The sequence below is a fragment of the Polistes canadensis genome, unplaced genomic scaffold (assembly GCF_001313835.1).
Source record: "Polistes canadensis isolate GaletaPanama2010 unplaced genomic scaffold, ASM131383v1 scaffold_5, whole genome shotgun sequence".
Lineage (NCBI taxonomy): Eukaryota > Metazoa > Arthropoda > Insecta > Hymenoptera > Vespidae > Polistes > Polistes canadensis.
Genome location: NW_014569552.1, coordinates 2005878 through 2020182, shown reverse-complemented (window position 1 = coordinate 2020182; position 14305 = coordinate 2005878). Strand labels below are relative to the sequence as shown.

Below are 14305 nucleotides of genomic sequence, written 5' to 3'. Positions count from 1 at the left end.
TTTTTTTTTTTTTTTTTCATTAGAGATTCTTATTTGAAACATCTCTTTACAAATCATATTCCTCTTCTCTAGAAGGAAATGATTTTTGAGTAGTATCTATTTATGCATGTATAAACCAATATGTAAGATTGTGTGCCGGAACTTTAAACGCGATCGAGGTCAATCATTGCGTTAAAGTAAATAATGAAATGTAGTGAGATAAGAGAAGCGCTACTATGACAAGTTTTCTTACCTACAGTGCTTTATCGAAGTAACTTCAAATTGCTCGATGAAAGAGGATTACTTGTGTGTCGCTGATAAAGAAACGTCGCATTTACCACGTAAAGATGGTTTTCTAGATGTTAATGTAAATCACGATAATTGTAGTACGTATTGTACCACGGAATGAACAAATTATTTTCGGGAAATTTGAATTGACTAAAATTTTATGTTGGTTGATTAGTAGTTAATATATGTACAGTACCCACATTTGACCATAGGCTAAAAAGAAAAAGACCCCTTTTCAGAACAGTTTGACGTTACCATAACATTTTTTCCAACCTTCCAATCTCACCCTCTCTCCGTTTCCATTTTGCCTTTACTAGAAACTTCCTCAGTTATTCACTACGTTCGATACTTCTAAAATAAAAGTTATTGATTTAGAGATATTATTGAACATTATGTTCACATTTCTTCTTCGTTTTTGCTGTCAGGAACAATTAACGTTCTAAAAATAACTTAATAAAGTATTCGTCTTTCGTTCTTTTTTTTTATTTTTTTGTATTTTCTTATTTTTTTTTTTTTTTATACGAGAGCAACAATGATGATTCTGTCAAGTTATCGAAGAAATGATTATCCGTGAATTATATTTTATACATATGCAGTTCATAAACTTGTGTATGTATGCTGGTATTCGAGGTTATAGAGAAATAGATGAGTCACACACATATATATGTAAGTGCATACTTCTTAAAGGAAAATCAAGTATATTTACAGTTTTCTTCAACGTTGATAGGTATCTTCGATTAAAATGTTGTTTTGTAATCGCGCGCAAACTAGGAACGATAATTCAACGTTAGAAGGATTCACGATTATCATCATCATTTGCTTCTTCTTGACGGTAGATTTCTGCGAATACTTCCAAGAGACGATCGTCGATCTAAGAAAATTTATATTCTTTCACTTTTCAAATAACATTAATTTACGAAATCAATACTCGTACACCGTGAAGAACAAATACATGTGTCGTAGATTGTAACATTCGAGGAAAACCATAATACCGTTCATTTACTGTAACTATATTACACCATATGTCGACATTGCTCGTGCACTGTTTTTCTACATTTATTTACATGTTTCTTCTTACATATTTGTATGTCAATAGGTCGCGGTTTTAATAACGGTCGGTTGTCTATAATTAGCTTCTATCTTGGTATCTTTTATGCAGTTGCATCTTATCATTTTAATACCGGAACACTTCTGATATAAATATCGATATAAAAAGATAATATAAAAATGTATACATATGTGTATATATGTATGTTACTGTTACTTTTTGAAATTTGTTAATTCGTGAAATGATCAGCTTAACCTTCAAATAATTATACTGACCTATTTTAATGTGAAAGAAAGCAGAATTACATACTACAATTAACAATAAGTAAGATATGAATTTTAAAAGATGAATAGTAAAGGTATGAGATTGAAATTTGATTCCAAGTATAAGAAAAATATTTTTTAATTTCATTTCAATATTTATCTATAATACTGCATTGTTGTAAATCTAGAGACAAAAAATATGTATTTCTTCGTTCTCATGCGAAGGTTATCTAATCTCGAGATAAAGTTTCTCTATTGATTTAATGGATAAAATTAAATTTCTTTCGAAAACTATAAAAACGAAAATAAAATAAACGCGAATAATGAATTCTCCTAAATTCTTTTTTTTCTCTTTTTGTCCTTTGAAAATTGGCTTTTTTCTTAATCATGTTGTTCTATTGACTTAACTACTCGCCTCTTGTAAATTCATATATAATCATTTTTATTTCCTAAAACTATTAGTTTTACAATTAGTGTATAATAAAATTCTGTTTATATGCTTCCCCAAAATGCCTTAGTTATTTTGGTTACGTAGTCAAGATTTCTACGATTTAACTTAAATGTAACAATATATAACGCTTACATATATACACCACACCACCATATATATCGTAATCGATATAAAACAAAAAGAGGCGATCTTTACATTGTTATTTATTTATTCAAGTTTCTTCGAAAAAATCGTAGGAGTGTGGACGTGGCTTTTTTTTCGAGATAACAAAAAGAGCCGATGACTGTGAGATTTTTCTGAAGAAGAATAAGCGCGATAGCGCCGGTGACGGCGACCTCGTGTAGGTAGACTTCACGTGCACGTACATAAGAGACAGAGAGAGGGAGTAAAAGAGTAAAAGAGTAAGAGCGTAAGAGATAGAGAAAGAAAAGAGAATATGCGATGAAAGGAAAGAAAGAAAGAGAGAAATAGAGACAGAGAGTACTCTTCGGAGACAACGCACGTGTGTTGCGGCTCTTACGCGCGCACGTGACCTAGGCACGTACGTGTCGCCTTGTAACTTGATTACTTTACCGTCTTTGCCTCTTGGAAGGTGCCACTTCGGCTGCTTGGAAGTTTGATTTCACAGTGTTCGTGTATATATACGGGGGTAACTTAGTATTCGGTAGGTCGTAGACGCGTTTCGATCTCATTCCTTCGCGTGAGAAAAAAAAACGGAGGGGGGGGGCCAAACCTGTCCCTTCTCTCAAACAGGGGAAACTTTTTCGCCATAGCAGCAGCTCGCGAATAACGAAAATTCGTTGCTGCCTTAAATCTTAAATGATACATTTAAAATAGTTTCACACACAAGTATGTTAACTATATATATATACTTTCTTACTTTACCTTTTGGGTAGAAAATATTTGTGTCCCGTAGACGCGAGACGAGTTTGTGAGTTTATTCTATTTTATTTATTTTATTCATCTTATCGAGGATATATTTCTTTTGAAAATACGTGCAAAACGACGAGAAATTGGAATCCCAAGTGACGACTATCATCGTTAAAAGGATTCTTTTACTTTTAAGGACTTCCTCTTCTTGCTCCAACTCTAGACGACCTTGATAAATTTCTATGTTTCTGTAATGGTTCAATCTTGTGAAGCTTACGGCGGGATATCGCGCGATCTTGGAAAAATGAACAATTTATTTTCATCGAAGAAAAGATGTTCTCTCTTTTTCTTTGCCATTTAGAATCTAAATCAGTATAGACGGAACTCTCTAGATGTTATAATAGAAGAGAGGAGAGACATTAGAAGGGTCTCGAAATGTATACGCGTTTCGTCCTCGTTACGTCGGCTCTCTTAATAGGTCGTGAAGAAGCTCGACGATACCGTGCGACCGGACACACTGCAAATTTGATCTTGGCGCAGTCGGATCTCTACGTAATTGGTAATTGCTTGAATCACGACTTCTAAATCGCTACTTTTGACGCTCTACCGCCGCCTCAGGACATAGCTCGATGTTTGACGTTTAAAAGGCGAAGATAGCTTTTCTCCATGTTGCTTATAAATCTTCGACAAGATGGCGAAACAAGATCGTCAAAACTATTCCGATAATTTCCATTCAATAAATAGCTAAATTTGTCGAATTGTTTAATTGGTAATTAATACGAACTTTCATGCAATTTCTTATCGATTAAAACGAAAAATTCTTGTTTATTTTTATCGTTCTAAAACTCGCTTTGCTTTTTTTTTTTCTTTTTTTTTTCCAATATCTTTCCGAATCTTCTGCGCAGATCGAGATGACCTCTGTTTCTCCTCTCCGTTCGTTGTCCTCGCTGATTAACCGGCTCCGATATTCCTTTTATTCTCCTTTTATTTCGCGCCAGTGGGCCGACCGAAAAAGGTAGATGCGAAAAGACCGAAAGAGCGGCATGGTATGCATATATATAGATACATACACACAGACACGTACGCACACATGAGAGCATCTCTTACATAAGTATTGCAAAGTTATATGTAATCATTCGGAGTGAATTGAAACGAGGTAGTAAAATTGTCTTTTATTCTATAACTATATCAAAGAAAAAAGATCATTTTTATTATTTTATATAAAGGTTTATATATCGATTAGTAAAAATAAGGGTTAGGAAGTGAAGGGGGATGGGAGGGGGTAAATGCAAGAAAATTAAATAATTAAAATGATAAGAAAACTTGTAAGATTTCTAAACGAATAGACATTTGTAAGTCTCTGCGCATGCGCGTCTTGGTCGCGCGGGAACTCGAAGGTCACGCGGTACCGCGTGACGTCAGTCGATAGAGCCGGTCGTCGCTTGCGGTCAGGCGTGGGACCCCGCCGTGGCGGTTTAAATGGTCGCCGGAATGCGGTTAAGCCTTTTTGCCATTCGCGCGCAGTCGCGCTCCGGGCGGTGAGGGATGCTCAGTGCTGTCTGCTGCGGGTACCACGCCCCTTCGGTATTCTCTTTTGCGAATCCTCCTTATCATTGCCTTTTTGTTATAATTCATTGGAAATTTAACGCAATATATTTATTATTATTACGTAGACTTTTGTGCCTTAAATAATAGTAATATTTCGTTTTTAATGTCTTCATATAAATGTAAAATTATACTTGATAAATCAATATTATAGATTTATGAAATATATATATTTAATGTGATTTTTTGTTCGGTAAAATTAAAGTTCTAGATATTTTTAAATGTCTCCGGTGATTCAGATAAACGAGATTTATCGTAACTGTATTTTTACGTATTAAAGTATAACGTTATTACTTTATATCGTTAGCTATGACGTTTATCGCGCCTACGTCTTTTTTCTTACTGTCGATTCGACCTACGCTCCTAGATCTCGATAGAAAAAGTTTCCTATGAAGCCGCAACATCCGCGTGAGTTATATCTACATATGTATGTTCCTCGTCCAAAGGATGGCGCCAATCTAGCGCTTTTCTCGAACGTCACGCTGCTGAGATTACGTAGTGCGAATAAATTTGTTCCGCTTTTTATGAGAATCTCTTTAATTCTATTCCATCTCAAGATGGAAATTCAAATGAACAAAATATTTCCGTAAAAGATAATCATGGAATGCCTTGGAAGTGATCTTTCTCCGTCCTCACTCTTTCTTCCTCTTTTATCCTGCAGATTAATCATCCTGGCAGAATCCAGAGAAGGTTAAACGGTTATTATAAAAAACCGATGCACTTTGTTCGCCGAATATATATGATTTTTTTTTTTCTGATACAGGTACATACTTACCTACAGTCGATAGTCGATTATGATGACGCGTCACAAAAATATTTTCCTGGTGAGATATATCGAGCCAATACTTACGTGATATGCAGTAAACTAAATAAAAATAATTACAATCTGATTGTTTGTTAGAAATCAATTCGTAGCATTGGTGCATTTGTATTAAGAAATAGAAATTATACTTTGACCTTTTGCATTTACTTTGTTAGTTCAGATATATATCCTCCTTTAAATGAATTTCTCGTGGCTGGATTTTAATGAGCTTATTCTTCGTATAGGCATTCTTATTCTTATTTCTTCTTTGAAAAGGAAAGAGGATGTAGGTATAGAGTTGTAGTAGGGGGTGAAATGGTGATTCCCACTCCACATGCAAATTATTCGGTTAGCTTCCAGGAAAATCGTTGTGGAACGCGTCGGTCAGCACCGCGAAGGTGTGCTCGGTCGTTCGTTCATTCGCTCGCGTCCGCATGAAAATGCATACGATGTCGTCGTTCCGCTTCGTTCGTCCGTGCTACACGTTTCTGGAATTCGGTGGGTGCAGTTACGTGCTCGGCGTTTCGACCGAAAGTATAATTTTTCGATCGTGTGACATCAATTTGTTCCCCTCGTTTGTTTCTTTTTTCTTTTATTTCGAAATTTATATTAGTAAAATTATTTTTATTTTAATTTTTTTTCATGCTATTATAAGCTGGCAACTTACTATTGCATAACTATATATGTTCCTCACATATTTTGAAAGAATGGTTGATATTGTGATAATTATATGTCAGGTCGAGATAGATAAGGTGAGAGAGAATAAATAAAAAATAGAAAAGAAGGTAATAACGAAAATTTAGGTTTTCAAATCGAGAAGAGGGGAGATTCAGATGTAAAAAGTAAAGTAATAGTGTATAGTTATACCACTTTATTTTATATTCTGCCCAACACACTATCCTGTATTAAAATATATATATGTTACAGCTAAAGCTCGACAGCTGCTAATGTGCACCTTACCTAGTTAATTTGATAGCTAATAGATTAACTGATTTCTGCACTTTAACGGTAAAATTAACATATGTAAAGTGCTGCTAAGATGCTATTATTTTTAAGTCGCGATGAATATTTAACGAACGAGAGAATAATCGACGTTTATTCAAGTTGACTGTCAATTTTAATAACAATCATATTTATTCAATTCTTTTTCAATCTAAACCTCTTTAAATATTCTATATATTATACATATAGTATATTTATAGATCTTGAAAAAGAAAGAATAAATCTCGATAAGAGAAGAAACTGATAATGAAATCGATATCGTAAAAACATTTTTTTTTTGTTTCAACGCACACGCGTGCATGTGTATATGCATCAACTTTATGGGAGCGGAAACTAGTTTCGAGCTTTGCCGTTAGAATATCACTCTTACCGTTGTTTCTTCTTACACCTTCTCGGAATAGTAATAAAAAATAAATATTTTGCTGAATCACGCATTCGTCGTGTCGATGATTATAAAAGATGCGTTTTTTTGAATTATGACTTGAATCGCGTTGTCGTTGGCGTTACAATTTTAATCATCGACTGTGGGATAAGCATCCCCTTTCGTACAAGCATTTTGAAAACCATTGAAAGAAAAGAAAGAGAAAATTAGGAAAGGCAAGAAAGAGGGAAGGGAAGATTTCCCGCTTCTGCATTCTACAATATAATGCGACGCCTATTTCGGATCTGGAATTTTTCTACTTCTTACAATACACCCTCATCCCCACTATTTTCCAATTTTATCTGATTTTGCTAAAGGTCTCTTCAGTTTATAAATTCTATTGAACAATTGAGTCTTTCAATTATTTTCTAAACTGTAGTTACGTTTTAGTAATATAGGTACATAATATATGTACATTGTAGTTTTTCACGATATTTTTCAATTTGTTGTTTCGTTAGTGTATTCTTCAGTGTGCTAACATTCCTTTCGTGAAGTTTTGATGAGAGTTAACAAATTGTATCAAAAATTATCTTGTTCTACGCATTACAAGTTTATCGTTGAATTCGTATTGAGCTCGCTTATTACTTGGAATTTATTGTTAACCGTTTGAGTTCTAAGGAGCGCGATCGCACTCTTCCAATTTGTGTCGAAAAATACTAGCACATTTCGAGTATTATGACAAATGACAATGACACTGACTATCAAAGTAGTGTTAAACAAGCGCTATCGCATTGCGTGGAATTTCGCATTCGCTTAAAACAAGTGCTATGCGTTCCTCGGGCTTTTTCGATCGTGCTTTTTTAAAAGCATCCGGGATTCAAACGATTAATAGAAAACCTCGTCTCGTTTTACCGATGATATTTGGATTTCTTTTTTATTTTTTTTTTTTTATATATCGAATTGAATTTTTGTATCATTCGATCTTCAAGAAAATATTTGCACGTGCGGCGCGTGACATTTTATTTCTCCTCGTCGTAGTAATTAGATCCGTGGAAAAAAAATGATTGGAATTTTTTCATATAAGTAAAATTTGCCGACTATTTCATTATGTTCGTATGTATTTATTTTGCTGCGCAAGAAATTTCTCTAAAAACGAGTAAACATTAGAAAAACTGAAGCTGTTTGTGTTCCCTGTGTTCTTCAAAATATTCATATCGTGTTCATCGAACGAAACTAAACAGCATATAAATTGTCTTTTCCATATTATCTTCCCTTATTCTGTACTATTTATTTAGTTGTATCGTTACAGGTCGCTTCGAAGACGATGTTAGCAAGTTAACAGATCCCATCATCGTTTCTTGTTGTTTTCTTTTTGTTGCTTTGAAAACGAGAAAAAGAAAAAGATACGCTTGTTTTTTTGTTTTGTTCAAAGACTCTTCTTTGTATCATCTATTTTGTTCGGCTATATAGATTAAAATTTCCGAGAAGAAAAACAATTGCAAGAAAACAAATAATGTCAAAAAAAGAAGGCACTTGATTCGTGTATGTTTTTCATGTAGGCAAGTTTTTCATGATCGGAGTTTTTATTTTTTTTCATTCCTTTTTCTTCATGCGACATACATCGTGATATCAAAGACAATACCGAACCACAATATTAAAAATCGTTGATTCAAATTTCGTTTAAATTTCTTAGATATCATCTTTCAAGCTGTTCTTCTTATATTTTTGTTTTTCTACGAATAAGTTTATGTATAAGTGATGGTAAATAAGATCTCGTTGTAAGAATCGCTATATAAAAGCAACCAAAACGTACATCACGCACATTCTTAACGTGTTAGGTTGCTTTGCAAACAATACGAAAGAAAAAGAGATTGTTTTTATTGTATGTAGCCAGTTATTTTCTAATTTTTTTTCCAATGATCAAAGATAAATTTTTGTTTACTGCTCGATTCTGTTAATGTTTATTTTATCATTGATAAAAGATTTGCTTGTGATATTTTAAATATAATTGTTAAAAAACGACCATGACGCGTGCAAATAATAGTCTTTTAATTGCTTAAGAGAATTTTTATTAATTATAAAAGTCCTATAAATTATACTTACAAATATAATTAATAGTGTATGAAAGTGTAAAGGATAATTTATTCTTTGTTAATCATCAAACGTAATTTATATATATTACTTCTCGCCAAATTAATTACTAGGCGATCTCATATTATTTATTAACAGTAGGAGAATATTTTAAATAATTCATGCATTAGGGAAAACAGAAAACACATTGTACTCGCGTCTTGTTATCGAGATGTAAAGTCCAGAAAACAACGTGAGCAGTATCCTAATTTCATTGAAATGCAGTTTCACCGCAAACGTAACTCGTTCCTTCTGGTTGTTATTGCAAAACTATTCTCTTTCGTAGAATCGATCGCAAGTGGGTTTAATACATCTCGATGTCTCTTTCTCTTTCTATCTTGTTGTATTACGAAGGTAAGAGTTAAAGCTTCTAGGTATTCTAGGAGTGTAAGAACGAGTCTTTTCTTTCTCTTTTCTTCCTATTTCTTTCTCTTTCTTTCTTTTTTTCTTTCTTTTCCCTTTCTTTCTCTCTCTCTTTTGCCGGTTTCTCCGCTTAGTCTGCCTCTCGTTTGCTTTGGCTATAATTACGCTTTTCCTTTACTAACAAGTGGGCGCCTATTTTTGTGGAGAGGTTGTGAACGTAAAAGCGCATCTCCTTGATGACGTGACTCGTTCATTCATTATACATCACAGCTGCGTAGGAGGGACGATCGGATATAAACATCGACCGTAAAATTATCACGACTACTCGTATTTTAAAGATCCTTTTATATATGTATTGTATATACCTAAAAATATATATATTCGGTCGTAGAGGAAATATTTCTTAAAACGTCATGACGTTTGTTTTTTTTTTTTTTTTTTCATCGATTTGAAGAAACGAAAATTAAAAGCCAATCAACTTGACATTCTCGTTAGAAAAAATAATGTCGTAGTAACGGGGTAACACTTGCTCTTTAAAAATAAACTCACGGAAACCGGTTTCCATAAATTGTTCTAAATGGTATTATAATATTAGATGTAGCAATTAATTCGGTCCCTTTTCAACACATACAAATTTAGTATTTATTTATAAAGTAATTATACGTTTGTTATTGTTGCATTCATTGACGAAAAAAAAAAGATGTCGTGATGATGAATGGATGAGAGATCGTCGTCAAAAAAATGTCCAATTTAATAAAAATTTGAAGTCTTGGGGGGGGGGTCACGTTGTTTCTCTCTCTCTTGTCTTCTCTTTCTTTTTTCCTCTTCCTCTATTTCAGTTTTTAAATTTTGAAATCATTCGTTTATATAAATATATCGAAAACACATAGGACACGCATTCAGCTAGTTAACTTTGCACGAAATTGATCGGAACTAATTCCACGGCGGTGAGTTGTAAGTATCCGTCCAACTGAAATGAACGAGGCCGACAACTTTCTCCCTTTGGCGCTTAAGAAAACGGTTCGATATTCGAAACGCGATCGTTCGAGAGCGGCCTCGGCGGCGGACTCTTTCACCGTTTCTATATACCGTTTATATATATATATATATATATATATATATATAAATGTCCGACGAAACATTGTACATATGTATTGTTTTTTATTTCTTTCTTTCGTAAATTCTTACGTCCAATATCGTTTAATTATCTCGAACGGAAAGGATGGAAGGATAAAAAGAAATTATTATTATTATTATTATTAAAGAAAAACACAACAAAATTAAAAGATTAATAAATAAAATCAATCGTCCGAGTGAAAGTCCTTTAGAAATACTAATATCGGATTTCTCGAGATGTTTTAAATAAATGAAAGTAACGTTTTGTTCGCGACGGTAAAGTAGAATTATTCGGATTAATCGTCGAATACGCGACCGAGAGAGGAGAGGAGAGGAGAGGAGAGAAAGAAGAACGATGAGGAGACGCACGCGTGCGCGTCAGGATTGCAAGGACCTTTCTTCTTCTTCTTCTTCTTCTTCTTCTTCTCATTCTCTCTCTCTCTCTCTCGCCCATCTTTTTTTTTCTTTCTCCTTTTCTGCATCGCGAGAGAGAGAGAGAGAGAGAGAGAGGAGGCTACTCCTTTCGTCTCTCCGATTAGTCGGCCAACGTTCTTTCTTTCTTATTGCATTTCTCGTTCGAACCAGCTTGCCAGTTTGCTCGCCTACCACCCTGCTATCGAGCGGACGGAGAAACGCAACCAGCGTGAGCGCGCGCGCATGGTAGAGTGTGAGAAAAGAGAAAGAGAGAAAGAGAGAAGTAGAAAGATCGAACAGCACTCGCAAAGCGATTGGCATTTTCCATGAGTCAATCAGACGATGATGCACTGTCGTCGTCGTCGTCATCTTCGTCGTAGTTGTAGTTGTAATCGTAGACGTAGTCGTAGTTGTAGTCGCCCTTTCTCTATTTCTCTCACTCTCTCGTTCTGCCCGGATGACGTTAGCGCATCTCATTTTGTGGGCGGATACCACCGCCTAGCGTGTGGGCCGCAGTTTCTCTCTAATGCCGTCTGCTAAACTGGGACGCTTCCTGGGTGTTATCCTCTCTATTCGTTCAACCCGTCTCGCAGCTTAGTCGAGTCTCTCTCTTTATCTTTATCTCTTTCTATCTTTTCTCTTTTTCTTTTTCTATCCTCGCAAAATTTCACGACACCGATTGTTAAACCCTTTCTTTTTCGTTTCTTTTTTATTTTATATTCTTACACGATTTTATATACCGTATAGGTATATATACAAGTTAATTTTTTTTTTTTTATAATTTAATCTCATAATACTTATTTTGTTTGAAAATTTCTTTATTTTTGTTATTTAAAATTCAGTCGTTTAATCTTAAATCTTTTTGACTGATTTTATGTAACTGATTATTTATACTATAACTGGTACATTGATCTGATTTGATGCAGATAACTTTTTATTGGCTTTAAATAATGAACAAAAATATATTTATAATTATAATTTTCTTAAAGTCGAATGAAAAAAAGATATATCATAGAATGCAAAATTCGAATTAATAATTTATAATTGGTCATTTTATTAGTTTGAATATATTACTATTTCTTTTCCTAATTTGCTCCATTTTAATTGCTATTTCTTTTTTCGTATCGCAATATGTACTCAAACGGAATTTGCTTATACTTAAAGATATTCTATGTTTTTTCATTCAAATATTTTTAAGAGTAAAACGACAACGTGCTGATAAACTTGTTCGCGCGAATAGACACGGATATATATTCGAGCTCGTTCCTATAATTCTCGATTTTTAAATCTTTTGCCATAGATAACTGTCAATGAATCGAGAGCATTTGATGAATTGTTCTGGAAATCTACGTAATGTATCTAGAGCTTATTACTTTTTACTAGATATTCTCTTATCCTAATTTTATTCGCTTTTCCTTTTATTTTGGCATCAATTAATGAATCGAAAATAAGCGATTAATTTTCGATAAAATACAACATTAATGAGCATTTATATCTTATCTATTACGCGTTCATTCATCAAAGCTACTTCGGATCATCTGTAGGAAGTTATAATCTATTCTAAACCATATAGAAATATATTATTACAACGTTTTTATTGTAGAACGAAATTCGCAAAGTATCTCAACTAGCTGGTATATCTAGTTCAACTCTCTCGATCTGTTTATTTTACGTCAATTCGACCGATCGCTTTCGTAACTGGATCGGTTGGTGATGATGATAAAACACACATACAAGAAACGTATAAGAGTTTGAAGGTAGAGAGATGTATCACGAGACTCGGCTAAGTTGAGATTTATGGCTTCAGCTTATATTATACACTTGTGTATATATGTACGTACTTACTTACCGAGTGACTAGGAAGAGAAACGTGTGTCGTCACCTGTGCAACGCATTGCTCGGAGTAAAAGTATCATCGTCATTGGACGAATACCTTAAACCGTGGGATCCCGTTCGTTCGATACTCATTTCTTTACAATCTTATTATAAACTCCTTTCAATTATACCTTTTAACGCGTTACGTGTCCGACTGATTAACGTTTATTTTCTATTTGAACTGCTCGAGTCGCATATACGTCACACGATAGAATAGGAAAAATCTCAACTAACCTAAATGGAGAGTTCAAAGTGGAGCTTATACGATCCATGCGACACGGAACGTGTTAAACTATTTTTTTTTCTTTTTTGTTTTTGTTTTTTTTTTTTCATCTTTCACTTTTTTCTCAACTTTGTAGAAATTGATTTCTCGATGGACTTTAAAATAGATGATCGAGAGAAAAACGAGAGAAAGAGTTCGTACAGGTCACGGATATGCGAGCAACTCGTCTCTACCGTGGATTTCTAGGCGGACTCAACACGGATTTCTCTGGTGGTATCTTTTCGATTTATCGCTTTGGCAACGGGTCGTCGAGCGGCGAAGAACCTCGCTCTCTCGTTATCGTTTCTCGTTGCTCGAAACTTGGCTCGTTGAAAATTTCATCGTTTGGTGCTTATCAAACGGAGTAATCACTCTTTTTCTCTTTCTCTCTCTCTCTCTCTCTCTCTCTCTCTCTCTCTCTCTCTCTCTCTCTCTCTCTCTCTCGCGTTGTTTCACGCGAATGATATTTCTTAAAATTTGCCGTTTTAGCACAATTTATTTTTAGGACAGTAATCATAAAAGTGTCGTTATAAAAAATGATTAATAAAAATAAAAAATGGATCATAAAAAGTCGTTGAAAACTATTAGCGAGAAAACTAATTATAGAAAGTTATCTCGAAAAATCATCAAAAAAATATGACCCAGAGATTAATCGCGATACGATTATTGTCCCATTCAGAAAAATCAAAGACAATTCGTTAAATACAATTTAATTAAAAAAAAAAACAGAGTAATAAATACTCTTACTTCTTTAGTAGATAGGAATTTAAATAAATAAAGGAATGTGTCACGTGGAAGAAAGTAGAATGAAAAATGTTAGCGATCGTGAAAGGACGTTTTCTGTAGGGTGCGTCGACACCGAGTGAAGGGCGGGCGTCATAGTTGCGTCGCGACGGCTCGAGCTGAGGGCGCCTTGCCCTGCTCGGATCCGACGCGTTCGATATCTGCGAAAAGCGTCGCCCTCTCTTCCTCCTATTCCTCTTCTCATTTCATCTCACTTCATCCTACCCTATCCCACCTCAACTCACCTCAACTAGCTCTTTAGGCCGCCTATCTCAACACGAGAGACAAAAAGAGAGAGAGGAAGAGAAAGGAAGAGAGAAGAGGACAGAAGGGGAAGAAAGAGAGAGAATGAGAGAATGAGAGAGAGAAGGAGTAGGAGGAAGAGGGAGGTGATCGGATCGATATGCGTCGACGTACTACTATGGCCTGCTTTACAACGCGAGAGCACTGACCTCCAAGGTCGCTCTTACGCGGCTGCATGTGCCGTCGTCGTTCCAATCTCCCCTCTCCTCTCTTCACCTCTCTTCTCTTCACCACTTTTCTCCTCTCCTGTGTACTCTTCTGCCACTTCTCCCCCACTGTTCGTACGAAAGCCTCGAGCGCTTTTTGCGCGGGCATGAGAAAGAAATAGAGAGTGGGTTAAAGAAGATGAGAAAGGAAGGAGAGAGAGAGAGAGAGAGAGAGAGAGAGAGA

At 34.9% G+C, this 14305-nt stretch overlaps 1 protein-coding gene across 1 annotated transcript in view; it reads left to right on the top strand.

The window, feature by feature from the left end:
* Window positions 1–14305, top strand: part of LOC106788614 (transcriptional regulator Myc-A-like) — a 30452-nt gene that overhangs the window by 7656 nt on the left and 8491 nt on the right. The window lies entirely within an intron of this gene.